This window comes from Pseudophryne corroboree, chromosome 6 (assembly GCF_028390025.1).
Source record: "Pseudophryne corroboree isolate aPseCor3 chromosome 6, aPseCor3.hap2, whole genome shotgun sequence".
In the NCBI taxonomy this organism is placed as follows: Eukaryota; Metazoa; Chordata; class Amphibia; order Anura; family Myobatrachidae; genus Pseudophryne; species Pseudophryne corroboree.
Genome location: NC_086449.1, coordinates 159,948,424 through 159,963,698, shown reverse-complemented (window position 1 = coordinate 159,963,698; position 15,275 = coordinate 159,948,424). Strand labels below are relative to the sequence as shown.

General features: G+C 47.7%; 1 long non-coding RNA gene across 3 annotated transcripts in view; it reads left to right on the top strand.

Annotated features, from left to right (window-relative positions):
* The first annotated feature begins 1,402 nt into the window (after positions 1-1,402).
* The window catches only part of LOC134935086 (uncharacterized), a 33,099-nt gene continuing 19,226 nt past the window's right edge, over positions 1,403-15,275 (top strand). Inside the window, exons 1-3 of one of the 3 annotated variants that reach the window (XR_010179892.1) lie at positions 1,426-1,746; positions 2,184-2,233; positions 8,800-9,006. This is a non-coding gene — a long non-coding RNA (uncharacterized LOC134935086). Of the gene's footprint in view, positions 1,747-2,183; positions 2,234-8,799; positions 9,007-15,275 lie in introns of those variants that run through there. The other 2 variants (XR_010179894.1, XR_010179893.1) reach the window with 2 other exon arrangements.

Sequence of the window (15,275 nt, the reverse complement as noted above, 5' to 3'; positions counted from 1 at the left end):
CCCTGCGCTCTATCTTACTGACACTCTTCCGCAGCCTGCGCTCTACCTCACTGACGCTCTCCCTCACCCTGCAGCCTGCGCTCTATCACACTGACGCTCTTCCTCCCCCCTGCAGCCTGCGCTCCATAACACTGACTCTCTCCCTCCCCCCTGCAGCCTGCACTCTATCTTACTGACACACTTCCTCACCCTGCGCTCTATCTTACTGAGGCTCTTCCGCAGCCTGCGCTCTATCTTACTGACGCTCTCCCTCACCCTGCAGCCTGCGCTCAATCTCACTGACACACTTCCTCACCCTGCAGCCTGCGCTCTATCACACTGACACTCTCCCTCCCCCTGCAGCCTGTGCTCTATCTTACTGACACACTTCCTCACCCTGCGCTCTATCTTACTGACGTTCTTCCGCAGCCTGCGCTCTATCTTACTGACGCTCTCCCTACCCCTGCAGCCTGCGTTCTATCACACTGACACTCTCCCTCCCCCTGCAGCCTGTGCTCTATCTTACTGACACACTTCCTCACCCTGCGCTCTATCTTACTGACGTTCTTCCGCAGCCTGCGCTCTATCTTACTGACGCTCTCCCTCCCCCTGCAGCCTGCGCTCTATCACACTGACGCTCTCCCTCACCCTGCAACCTGCGCTCTATCACACGGACGCTCTCCCTCACCCAGCAGCCTGCGCTCTATGACACTGACGCTCTCCCTCACCCTGCAACCTGCGCTCTATCACACGGACGCTCTCCCTCACCCTGCAGCCTGCGCTCTATCACACTGACGCTCTCCCTCACCCTGCAGCCTGCGCTCTATCACACTGATGCTCTCCCTCACCCTGCGCTCTATCACACTGACGCTCTCCCTCACCCTGCAGCCTGCGCTCTATCTCACTGACGCTCTCCCTCACCCTGCAGCCTGCGCTCTATCACACGGACGCTCTCCCTCACCCTGCGCTCTATCACACTGACGCTCTCCCTCACCCTGCAGCCTGCGCTCTATCTCACTGACGCTCTCCCTCACCCTGCAGCCTGCGCTCTATCACACGGACGCTCTCCCTCACCCTGCGCTCTATCTCACTGACACACTTCCTCACCCTTGTGCTATATTTTACCCTACTCCCTGCAGAAGTTCACAATCAAGACACACACACACACACACACACACACACACACACACACACACACACACACACACACACACACACACACACACACACTGTGTCCTCCATTCACTCTTACCTTACACACAACAGCAGAGTGCAGTCTCACAGGCTGGGCCATCCCTGTATGATGTGCAGCAGCTTCTCCTCTCCCTTCTCACAGCATGTGAGCAGCAGCCTGCCCTGAGTCCCGTGTAGCTCCGCCCCCGAGTCCCGCGTAGCTCCGCCCCCGAGTCATGTGTCCGGCTGTGACTGTTCCATCCTGACGGTTGTTTCTGTATCCCCTGCGCTGCCAGCTGCCCTGCGGCTGCCAGAGCGGCTCCTGGAAGCGTGGGTATGGCTGGCATGAAGTGGCATCGACGCTGCTGGCAGGAGGGGGCTGCTCTTGCTGTAGCAGGGAATAAAATTCCCTGGCTGCAGCAGCAGCAAAGCTGATCCTGTGGGCCTATTTTGATGGGGGGCCTGGAGCTGCAGCTCCACCCGCCCCATTGTTAATCCGGCCCACTACATGTGATTCTTTACCAAGTCGTTTTTATCTGAGTGGTGGGAGCATAGAAAGAAACCTTTTTGTGAACGCGAAGGGTGAACACTAATGTAAGTGTTTGTCCTTGGGGAGATCTTAGAATATAGAAGACAGAAAAAGAGAAATTCTACCTGCAATTAACAGAACAAGTGAAGTGCTTATTTCCCTTTTGTTGTTGTATGTTATATTATGATCCAGGCTTAGGGTGTGCCTTTTTATAGTGGAAATTAGCTGCAGTATTTTTTAAACACAGAAGGCGCAAGTTGGAATCATTTCATAAATCCCACCCAGAAGGCAAGTTCCCTCATTATCTCTATCTGTACTTGATGGGTCCTTGCCAGTTTAAAATGAGAATGGAACTTCTGTCCCAATTACCTTGGCTCTATGGAAACAGATGATTACTATTAAGTTATAGATACACCCCTGCCTGTCAGGTCCTAGAGTTAGTGTAACTTATCCAAGATTAATATATACAATTGTTGCTAACAGTTTTAACTTTATTTTGCAGGTACAGATCAGAAAGCTACTCCTCTGGGCAACACTTTCCGAAAAGAAAATGTAAGTTCATGCAATACACATATCCATGGCAGTATAGCCTGGCCAGTCCTAGGTACTTTTCAGGGGGTGTGGCCTACTAATTGGCGGCGTGGCCCTGCACACTTAGAAAAAATAAAGAAAAAAATTGTGCTTTTTGGGCCTAATTCAGAGTTGATTGCAGCAGCAAATTTGTTAGCAGTTGGGCAAAATCATGGGGGTCATTCCGACCCGTTCACACAAATCGGTTCTTCGCTGCGGTGCAAACGGGTTGGAAATGTACATGCATGGCAGATGCATTGCGGACGCGCGTCGTTGCCCGCCGCCAACGAGAAATGTGATCGCAGCGGCGATCGCAAGAAGACGGACGGGCGGGAGGCATTCCGGGGCGGATACTCACCGTTTTCCAGGTGTGGTAAGTCCAACGCAGGTGGATCCAGGTGTTTTATAAGGCAGATGTCTGACATCAGTACCGGGACCTTCATCGCTGGATCCGTTGCACTGGGTGAGTAACTGCAGCCCTAGTCTGGTTTTGCTTTAACATTTTTAGCATAGCGCAGCCCTGCTATGCTAAAATACACTCCCCCATAGGCGGCGTTAGGTTGATCGCACGAGCAGCAAAAAGTTGCTACGTGCGATCAACTCGGAATGACCCCCCATGTGCACTGCAGGGAGGGCAGATGTAACATGTGCAGAGAGATTTAGATTTGGGTGGGGTGTGTTCAAACTGAAATCTGCACAGAAACAAAATAACCCACCCAAATCTAACTCTCTCTGCACATGTTATATCTACCACACCTGCAGTGCACTTGGGGGGTCATTCCGAGTTGTTCGCTCGCAAGCGGATTTTAGCAGATTTGCTCATGCTAAGCCGCCGCCTACTGGGAGTGAATCTTAGCATCTTAAAATTGCGAACGATGTATTCGCAATATTGCGATTACATACCTCGTAGCAGTTTCTGAGTAGCTTCAGACTTACTCGGCATCTGCGATCATTTCACTGCTTGTCGTTCCTGGTTTGACGTCACAAACACACCCAGCGTTCGCCCAGACACTCCCCCGTTTCTCCAGCCACTCCTGCGTTTTTTCCGGAAACGGTAGCGTTTTTTCCCACACGCCCATAAAACGGCCTGTTTCCGCCCAGTAACACCCATTTCCTGTCAATCACATTACGATCGCCAGAACGATGAAAATGCCGTGAGTAAAATACCGAAGTGCATAGCAAATTTACTTGGCGCAGTCGCAGTGCGGACATTGCGCATGCGCATTAAGCGGAAAATCGCTGCGATGCGAAGATTTTTACCGAGCGAACAACTCGGAATGACCCCCTTGGTTTTGCCCAACTGCTAACAAATTTGCAGCTGCGATCAACTCTGAATTACCCTCTAAGTGCCTCCCTGGACACACTACAGCCCAGCACACAGCAGCATGCTGGGCCCAGGTAAATAGTACCCCCCACACACACACACACACACACACACACACACACACACACCTCCCCCTTGACACCACCGCACATATCATTACACTAGCAGAATTAAACATAAGCTAATTATCTTACTGTTTATGATTATTATTTCACTACTGTACTTCAACTAGCACTCTAAAACATTACCTTTTTTTTTTACAAGAAAACGTACAGTGCAATGATCTATACCTATCTATTTAATACCCCATTCACACCGCACAAATAACCCGATATCGACCAGGTATATTGCCGGGTCAACAAGGGTCGCTGTGCGGTGTGAAAGGGATCATTCCTGAATTCCCTGACCTGGTATTACAACCCGGGAATAAAAAAGGGTTATTCCTGGGTTATTACCAGATTAGGTGCAGTGTGAACGGGTTGCCGGGTCGATGCAACCAGGAACCTGTTCACAGTATAGGCAGATGCGGCGTTGAGATGATCTCATCTCCCAGTGCCCCTCCGCACCTGGCTCCCTATCCCCACCCCTGTTGGCAACCCGACCCGGCATATTCCCGCGTCAGGAAGCCAGTCTGAAAGTGTCCAATGCCGGGTCACATCCGGGAAGGATCCGTTTCCAAATCCCGGGTGCGACCCAGCATTGCGATCTGAAAGCGGCATAAACAGCCGTAACCCTTTTCTCACCCTGTAGCTACCACCACCATATTTATCAGGGACGTGCAGTCAGGGGAGGCGCTCCCCTGTCTTTAATGATTAAAATAATATAAAGAAAATACTTATGACACCTATTCTGTGTCATAAGTCATTTCTTTATATTAACCTATCCATTTCCGTGATTAAAAGTAGTTTGGGAGGCACTAATAGCAGTGCCTCCCGTTTACAATAGGGACAGCCTAAAGCAGGGGGGGGGGCAAAGCGCTGGGCTGAAAAAGCCCATTGAAACCAGAGGGGAAAGCGGCACTTCTGCAAGTGCCTCGTTGACAGGGGAAACCGCCCCTGTCAGCGAGGCAGATATGATTGGACAGCGGATCCAGTGCTGGATCCGCTCGTCCAATCACGCGGCGTGGTGAAGCGGAGGCGGCTCCCGGGACCAGCTACTGTAAAGCTGTCACTACAGCAGCGGCAGCCCCGAAGCCAGCGGGACCCGGCGGCAGGGACGTGGGGTGAGCTAAATGGCTCAGGAGGCACTGGCTAACCCCAGAGCCAGATTTACATGCAATATATGAGCCAAAGGGAACCTCTAGGCATTATACACAGGTGCAACATTATAAACTCCTAGAAATCTGGTGAGTTTTGATTAGAGATGTGTGGAAAGGATACACAGGTGAGGCACTGCCTCACCTGCCATAGACTTTTTACTCCAGAGTTTGGGCTATAAAAATAATTAGAATAATGCAAAGAAGATATTTCAAACAAATTATCAGTATTTTTCATATATTTTATTCAGTCAAAACTCTGGTTTAAACGTAAGTATGACAGAAAAGGCTCTGCCTCGCCTGCCTCATCCCACCGCACGTCACTGCCCGGCGGGTGGGTTGCTGCTTCTTCACCGGGAGTAGAGGATGCACAAGGGAGAGCTGGCGGCTGTGCGCGCTTCTCTCCCGGTCCTCACTGTCCTGTACAGGGTGTGCTATGGCGGGAGAGCCATGCCTGCTCTCAGTGATGACATTCCCTTCTGTCTCAACTGTCCCGAGCCGGACTTCTTGCTGGTCAGTCACCCTGGATCATTCAATCTATATATTCTGTCTGCCATTATGTATAAAAAGGGGGACGCTGTCTGCCGTTATGTGTAAAAAGGGGGACACTGTCTGCCGTAATGTGTAAAAAGGGGGACGCTGTCTGCCGTAATGTGTAAAAAGGGGGACGCTGTCTGCCGTAATGTGTAAAAAAGGGGGCGCTGTCTGCCGTAATGTGTAAAAAGGGGGACGCTGTCTGCCGTAATGTGTAAAAAGGGGACGCTGTCTGCCGTAATGTGTAAAAAGGGGAACTGGCTGCCGAAATGTGTAAATTGGGACGCTGTCTGCCGTAATGTGTAAAAAGGGGGATGCTGTCTGCCGTAATGTGTAAAAAGGGGACGCTGTCTGCCGTAATGTGTAAAAAGGGGGACGCTGTCTGCCGTTATGTGTAAAAAGGGGGACGCTGTCTGCTGTAATGTGTAAAAAGGGGGACGATGTCTGCCGTAATGTGTAAAAAGGGGAACTGGCTGCTGAAATGTGTAAATGGGGATGCTGTCTGCCGTAATGTGTAAAAAGGGGGACACTGTCTGCCGTAATGTGTAAAAAGGGGACGCTGTCTGCCGTTATGTGTAAAAAGGGGGACGCTGTCTGCCGTAATGTGTAAAAAGGGGATGCTGTCTGCCGTACTGTGTAAAAAGGGGGATGCTGTCTGCCATAATGTGTAAAAAGGGGACGCTGTCTGCCGTAATGTGTAAAAAGGGGAACTGGCTGCCGAAATGTGTAAATGGGGACGCTGTCTGCCGTAATGTTTAAAAAGGAGGACGCTGTCTGCCATAATGTGTAAAAAGGGGACGCTGTCTGCCGTTATGTGTAAAAAGGGGGATGCTGTCTGCCATTATGTGTATAAAGGGGACACTGTCTGCTGTAATGTGTAAAAAGGGGACGCTGTCTGCAGTAATGTGTAATAAGGGGGACGCTGTCTGCCGTAATGTGTAAAAAAGGGACGCTGTCTGCCGTAATGTGTAAAAAGGGGACGCTGTCTGCCGTTATGTGTAATAATATTATGTGTAAAAAGGGGATGCTGTCTGCCGTTATGTGTAAAAATATTATGTGTAAAAAGGGGGATGCTGTCTGCCATTATGTGTATAAAGGGGACGCTGTCTGCTGTAATGTGTAAAAAGGGGACGCTGTCTGCCGTTATGTGTAAAAAGGGGACGCTGTCTGCCGTTATGTGTAAAATTATTATGTGTAAAAAGGGGGATGCTGTCTGCCATTATGTGTATAAAGGGGACGCTGTCTGCTGTAATGTGTAAAAAGGGGACGCTGTCTGCAGTAATGTGTAATAAGGGGGACGCTGTCTGCCGTAATGTGTAAAAAGGGGACGCTGTCTGCCGTTATGTGTAAAAAGGGGGAAGCTGTCTGCCGTAATGTGTAAAAAGGGGACGCTGTCTGCCGTAATGTGTAAAAATGGGATCTGGCTGCCGAAATGTGTAAATGGGAACGCTGTCTGCCATAATATTTAAAAAGGGGGACACTGTCCGCCATAATGTGTAAAAAGGGGACCCTGTCTGCCGTAATGTGTAAAAAGGGGGACGCTGTCTGCCATTATGTGTAAAAAGGGGTCGCTGTCTGCTCTAATGTGTAAAAAGGGGACGCTGTCTGCAGTAATGTGTAATAAGGGGGACGCTGTCTGCTGTAATGTGTAAAAAGGGGACGCTGTCTGCCGTAATGTGTAAAAAGGGGACGCTGTCTGCCGTACTGTGTAAAAAGGGGACGCTGTCTGCCGTAATGTGTAAAAAGGGGACGCTGTCTGCCGTAAGGTGTAAAAAGGGGAATCTGTCCGCTGTAAGGTGTAAAAGGGGCTCTACCTGGTGTAGTGGTGCTACTGTGCGGCGTAATTTGAATAATGTAGACTACTGCGCACTGTTATATGAATTGGTATTATTTTGTGGCCACACCCCTTCCCCACGAAGCCACGCCCCTATATTTTTTGCACGCGCCTACGGCGTGCACTGCCCCTGTTTTACATGCAGGCGTGGAGCTCTGATGCCGTTTCTTGCACAGTGCTAAAATGTCTAGTCACGGTACTGTTGCTAGGTATCCATTTCTCTGGCCCCTAGTAGGTCCCTCTCACCAGATCCTCTCCAGGGATGACATTTTGTCGCACCTGGGCCCACCGCTTGCTAGTTCTGCCACTGGCTGGCGTGATTATGTAGGTGTCAGTGATGGGGTTACTATATATCTTAGTGCCTCCCCAGCCAATGACCTCACCGCACGTCACTGATATTTATACTGCAATATAAATTTCCCTAAAACAATTATGCGTCCTTTCAGGTATAAACATAGGTTTATGAGCTTGTTGGTGCACAAGGGTTTTCCTTTTTAGATTCTGCAGTGTTTCTGGGGTAGAAAACAACTGCAGTCTGTAATATTAGCTAGTATAAGCTTTACTGTGCTAATGGAGTTACTATCGGCCATCAATGTACTGTACTTCTGAAGTTTCTCCAGAGAACTGGGAAACAATACTTTGTTGAATGGCTGTAACTGTTGCTACTGTTTATTGCTGAGAGATAGTTACAATATAGGGGGGTACACACGCAGAGATGTGTGCTGAGCGATCTAGCACAGACCGCTCAGCACACCTCTCCCCCCGCTCAGCACTCAGCGCAATGTGTGCTGAGCGGAGGGGGCGGGGGGAACGCTCATTTCACACAGCGGTGAAGTGAGCGACCTGACTAGATTGTGCCTGCATGCAGGCACAATCTAGAACCGGTAGTAGCGATGTGCGGGGCCGCGTATCACTATCGCTATGGGGCATGCACATGGAGAGATCCGGGCTTAATTTCTAAACAATCTAGTCAGATTGCCTAGAAATGGAGCACAGATCTCTCTGTGTACCCCCTTATGGCTACATAGTTATTGAGTCCAGGCACTGAGCCAACAAACAGCAATGTTCCTCTCTAAATGCTTCTCTCCATATGAGTCAGCTTTGTCAACCATTAAACCTTTCCTTTCTACTTTATAAAGCTGATAAATGTTCCCTTGTCAGCTCCTGAACTGTCAATTGTAATTTGCTGGAAGAGAAGGTATGTGATACATTGCAAATTTAAGTCTTAATAGGGCAGGTATCAGCAGGGCCGGCAAGCGAAATTTTGGGGCACCATACAGTGATACCTCTGGGGCCCCCACATATATATATATATATATATACATATATATATATATTTATTTGTGTGTATGTATATATATATATATATATATATATATGTCCACAGAAAAGAGATGTGTACAGGTGCGCTGGTGATTAGTTAGTCTCAGTCCACAGGTAAAAGCACAACACTGGTTTGTAGCACCGGAGTATATTCACAACGCAGCAGTTCTCCTCATATAGCTCAGACTCTCAAGAGCAAAGTATCTGGAAATAGCAAAAGAAGGAGAATGCGCTCATAGTGCAAATCAATTTAATTCATAAACCACATATATACACAGGATAGGTCAAATGAATAGCAGTGGACTCGTACCCTGATAGCCCACTCTGTGGGCTGTGTATCACATGAAAAGTAAAACCACAAGGCAAAAGCTGCAGCCCGCTGCACCTGGATCTGGGACCACGCACCGCACCAGCTTCAGCGACCGATCCGTCAGGACACCTGTACCGGGTGAAGTCGGGGATGACAGCTCATGTGGAACAAGAAGCGCCTGGTAAGCCCCACCTCAATGCATTTCGTAATCACTTCGTCAGGAGGCCATAGGAGATGTTAAAAAATTCTTTTCTCAACAGCAAACATATAGGAATTGGCGAATGCCGGGGCTACATGGGACCCCATGGCACAACCTGTAAGTTGTAAATAGAACCGTCCATTAAATAGAAAGAAGTTCCTTGTCAATGTAAGTTGCAGTAGTTTCATGACCAATTCAATTGAAGAACCTGTATAGTTATCGTTGTCTTGTATTAAATCTCTGGTAGCTTGTATCCCTTCACCATGTGGAATGCTGGTATACAGGCTTGTGATATCCATAGAGCACAGCCACGTGTTGGATGGAATCTTTCTTAAGCTCTCCAATTTGTTAAGCAAGGATGTTGTGTCTCGTAAGTATGTTGATTCAGCTTTTCTCTATCGTCCTAGTGGATGCTGGGGTTCCTGAAAGGACCATGGGGAATAGCGGCTCCGCAGGAGACAGGGCACAAAAAGTAAAGCTTTAGGATCAGGTGGTGTGCACTGGCTCCTCCCCCTATGACCCTCCTCCAAGCCTCAGTTAGATTTTTGTGCCCGGCCGAGAAGGGTGCAATCTAGGTGGCTCTCCTAAAGAGCTGCTTAGAAAAGTTTAGCTTAGGTTTTTTATTTTACAGTGAGTCCTGCTGGCAACAGGATCACTGCAACGAGGGACTTAGGGGAGAAGAAGTGAACTCACCTGCGTGCAGGATGGATTGGCTTCTTTGGCTACTGGACATTAGCTCCAGAGGGACGATCACAGGTACAGCCTGGATGGTCACCGGAGCCTCGCCGCCGGCCCCCTTGCAGATGATGAAAAGAGAAGAAGGTACAGAATCGGCGGCAGAAGACTCCTCAGTCTTCTTAAGGTAGCGCACAGCACTGCAGCTGTGCGCCATTGCTCTCAGCACACTTCACACGGCAGTCACTGAGGGTGCAGGGCGCTGGGAGGGGGGCGCCCTGGGAGGCAATGTAAACCTATTTTTTGGCAAAAAATACCTCACATATAGCCTCCGGGGGCTATATGGAGATATTTAACCCCTGCCAGAATCCGTTGAAGAGCGGGAGACGAGCCCGCTGAAAAAGGGGCGGGGCCTATCTCCTCAGCACACAGCGCCATTTTCCCTCACAGAAAGGCTGGAGGGAAGGCTCCCAGGCTCTCCCCTGCACTGCACTACAGAAACAGGGTTAAAACAGAGAGGGGGGGCACTAATTTGGCGTTAGAAATATATAAAAAGATGCTATAAGGGAAAACACTTATATAAGGTTGTCCCTATATAATTATAGCGTTTTTTGGTGTGTGCTGGCAAACTCTCCCTCTGTCTCTCCAAAGGGCTAGTGGGTCCTGTCCTCTATCAGAGCATTCCCTGTGTGTGTGCTGTGTGTCGGTACGTGTGTGTCGACATGTATGAGGACGATGTTGGTGAGGAGGCGGAGCAATTGCCTGTAATGGTGATGTCACTCTCTAGGGAGTCGACACCGGAATGGATGGCTTATTTAGGGAATTACGTGATAATGTCAACACGCTGCAAGGTCGGTTGACGACATGAGACGGCCGACAAACAATTAGTACCGGTCCAGACGTCTCAAAAACACCGTCAGGGGTTTTAAAACGTCCGTTTACCTTAGTCGGTCGACACAGACACAGACACGGACACTGAATCCAGTGTCGACGGTGAATAAACAAACGTATTCCTTATTAGGGCCACACGTTAAGGGCAATGAAGGAGGTGTTACATATTTCTGATACTACAAGTACCACAAAAGAGGGTATTATGTGGGATGTGAAAAAACTACCTGTAGTTTTTCCTGAATCAGATAAATTAAATGAAGTGTGTGATGATGCGTGGGTTCCCCCCGATAGAAAATTATTGGCGGTATACCCTTTCCCGCCAGAAGTTAGGGCGCGTTGGGAAACACCCCTTAGGGTGGATAAGGCGCTCACACGCTTATCAAAAAATATCATATAAAAGTATATACACACATACTGGTGTTATACTGCGACCAGCGATCGCCTCAGCCTGGATGTGCAGAGCTGGGATGGCTTGGTCGGATTCCCTGACTAAAAATATTGATACCCTTGACAGGGACAGTATTTTATTGACTATAGAGCATTTAAAGGATGCATTTCTATATATGCGAGATGCACAGAGGGATATTTGCACTCTGGCATCAAGAGTAAGTGCGATGTCCATATCTGCCAGAAGATGTTTATGGACACGACAGTGGTCAGGTGATGCAGATTCCAGACGGCACAAAGGTGTATTGCCGTATAAAGGAAGAGGAGTTATTTGGGGTCGGTCCATCGGACCTGGTGGCCACGGCAACTGCTGGAAAATCCACCGTTTTTACCCTAAGTCACATCTCTGCAGAAAAAGACACCGTCTTTTCAGCCTCAGTCCTTTCGTCCCTATAAGAGTCATATTTGCCCAGGGATAGAGGAAAGGGAAGAAGACTGCAGCAGGCAGCCCATTCCCAGGAACAGAAGCTTTCCACCGCTTCTGCCAAGCTCTCAGCATGACGCTGGGAACGTACAGGACCCCTGGATCCTACAAGTAGTATCCCAGGGGTACAGATTGGAATGTCGAAACGTTTCCCCCTCGCAGGCTCCTGAAGTCTGCTTTACCAAGGTATCCCTCCAACAAGGAGGCAGTATGGGAAAAAATTCACAAGCTGTATTCCCAGCAGGTGATAATCAAATTACCCCTCCTACAACAAGGAAAGGGGTATTATTCCACACTATATTGTGGTACTGAAGCCAGAAGGCTAGGTGAGACCTATTCTAAATCTAAAAAAAATTTGAACACTTACAAAGGTTCAAATCAAGATGGAGTCACTCAGAGCAGTGATAACGAACCAGGAAGAAGGGGACTATATAGTGTCCCGGGACATCAGGGATGCTTACCTCCATGTCCCAAATTTGCCCTTCTGTCAAAGTCAGAAAAATGTCTCTATGCACGTTGCCATATTTGCACCGCACACTGGTCCGCGCTGCGCATGCGTACGCTCTCCCGTGAAGGCGCATACCCGCGATAGCGTGCACTCGCAGGCGCGGTATGCGTATTTACGGTAGAGTTTATGTAGTCGTAGCGTGCGACTCATTCGTTACATATTTTCACAATTAATGTAGTTTATAGATCATGATCCCTTTGATAGTTTCTGAAAGTTTGGTTAATATAGAAGGTCCCTGAGCTAGGGAATCCCTCTTTGTATCGTACGAAGGGTCTAACAAGAATCATACAGCAGTGTTTGGTACCCATCGGAAGAGTATTTAATTAGCAATATTCCGGTGTTGGTTTGGAGCGTATTAATCGCTCGTGCGAATAGTTATGGACATAAGAAGTTTATGTCCATTTCTACTATTTACTCATACTCAGGTATGCGGCGGGAAACCTAGTTCCCCACCCACCTGAGCTGTTTGAAATCGTCACAGCCCACCTGTATGAATCAACCTATGACCTTTTGTTGTGATACAGGGTCGAATTCCTTCATCCAATGGACAATGGGATTGTAGGGACTATGAGATTGCATTGTGTGTGGGGCATAAATAGGCAGGCCGACCACATCCAGCTCTCACTCTTCAACGGTTCTCATTGCTGAAAATCGGGTGCTGGATGTCCAGGCGCATGCGATCGTTTACCCTTGTGCGTAAGTTTCTCTCCGTAATCATTGTCTTTCTGTGAGCCAATTTCTCTCATCTCTCCCCGTCTCTCTCTATCTCTCTCCTTTTTTCTCTTATATCTCTCATAGTATTATAGTATTGTATTGTATTGCATTTAGGTCAGTGTAGTATTGTCTTTGTGTATTTATTGTTTAGTTCTGTGGTTAGGAAGTCTCTGTTATATTGTAGTGTATCATTTGTACTGTTATCCCCTTTTTACAAGTATATTAGATATAATACAGTTGATAGGCTTTGGACCCTAAACCAGTATCTGTGTATTTTCTATAGTATTAAGTGTTCACTTGAGCGTCGGTGACGCTCAAGCAGCCTTGTAGTTAGTCAGGTTACACAAGGTTGCACTTACACCCTGTACTCACATTAAGGTATTCTGTGTATTTCTTTAGTATAAGGTTTATACATAAAGGTATAGCGCTGTGAGCGTCTGCATCGCTGGTGACCTACTCGTGGTCTCGAGCGTACGCTACGCTACCGCGAATCATTACTCTAGTGATAACCAATAACGTGTTCTGTGATCACTGGGCCGTGAGCGAACGTGACGCTTGAGCGTCTCGCTTACTGCTGAGCGATCGTTACGCAAATAGCGTACCATTACGGTACTTCTTAAGTAAACAGCGTACAGTGTTCTTAGACTTCATAAAGGGTTATAATTACGACAAAAGGAATTTAGCATTGTCAATTGGGGACTCGTCCTATCCTTCTCATATCTGCACTAGGTAGATCAGCAGACATTATCCCCCCAGCAAAGGGTGGGAGGTTGTCTCGCAGTGCTGACGGGATAAGCGTCTGCTTCGCTTAGATAAAGAGTGCTGAAGGAATCCGGGAACCGGAAGTAAGAACAAAACGCTTGTGTCTTTTAAAACTGTTTTATTTCTCTTCTGTCTTGCGTATACACGCACACATACATTTATCTGCATTTCTTTTTCAAATTTCGTATATCACTATTCCTGTTTGCCAAGTTTTATAGTTGATAGAAAGTGCAAAAAGAGATTTGCTGTTATTTCATAGAAGAGGTAATAGTTAAAGTATAGACCAACACACGGCTTGTCTGGGAGATAAGACAGTCAGTGTGGTGTGCGGTAGATGATCAGGGATCACCTACATTGATAAAGGTAGAAATTGTGTTACGGTGGATCTTTGTTTTGCGTACACGTGTCCCTAACAAAAGACTTGCGTACGCAATCCAAACGGCAGACGCACGCAGCGTACATTACGCAACGTAGCGTCTGGTTACGCAACGTAGCTCAAGTCTCGAAAAGTTGAATTAGCGCAAAGCGATAATTAGCGCAAAGGCGATAAGTAACGCACAGCGGTAAATAACGCAAATCTATTTTTGGAAAATCTGAAATTTAGTTTAACAGATCCTGCTCCTAATTGGTAACACTGTTGGACTGAAGACAATTTCTGCGCAGAAATAGATATAGAAACAAAGTGTACATGTGTTGAGTGAGTGTGTTTTTATTACATAAGTTTATATAACTTAAGAGGTTGAACCAAAAGGAAAGTCGGGTACTCGTCAAGGGACACACGTGTAAGTGACATATACGGTGGCTAGGGAGGCATCCTTGGTTAAATAATATTTGAGCATTAGAGTATAGCGGACCATAAGGTAACAGACCAGGAGGTCATAAGGTAACAGACCAGGAGGTCATAAGGTAACAGACCAGGAGGTCATTAACAGACGGTAACAGACCAGGAGGTCATAAGGTAACAGGTAAAATAGACAAAAAGGTCCGCTATAAAAGTCCAGTGGCACAACGCCTGGGGTGTTGGTGCAGAACCCATATAGGCCATAAGCTCTTGCTGAAGGAATCGCGGCCGGAAACATCGATTCCATTGATCTTTCAGTACATGACAAGTAGTGCTTGTGTACTGAACGATTGGACCACACGTAATTGTGTGCAGTAGTTAGTAATCTGACCTAATACCATTAGAGTAAAGTGGTCACAAACGCTATCTGTACATTCTGACGTGATTTGTGTAATTTTTTATTTTTGGAAGGGAAGTTCGCTGGTCACTCAGGAACTATCTAACAACCCCAACTTTACTGGAAAGAGTAAGTGTCCTGCGGGTAACCCTCATATGTTCCAGTAAACTGAAGGTTCCATAGGGGCCCTGTATCGAGTACGCCAGCACCACGTCGGTGTGATCAGGTCGTATTGGTCGAGGTGGGCGAGTGAGTGGGGTACTCGGTAAACCGCCACCGCCGGCCTACTGTGGAGTAATTTGGTTGTCTGAAAAGGCTTGCTGAAAACCTTGATACAGAGATCCAAGGAGGACTAAGCAACACCTGCAGACTATGGGGGCCAGTTGCTCAGGTAGGGGGCGATCAACCCTGGTTCAGGTTGATTCTGTGAACCGACCAGTTGGGTCGGCACGATATGTAATGTGTGAAAAATATGGAAGTCACACCGAATCTTTATGTGATGAATGGGAGAGAATGACTGTACAAGACAGGGACAAATTCCCAAGAATAGGTAGCTTTAGTCCAGAAGTGTTACAAAATTTAAGGAGGAGGATATGTCTCGTAAAATCAGCAAAGAGACGAATTCAGCATCATGATTATTTACAGT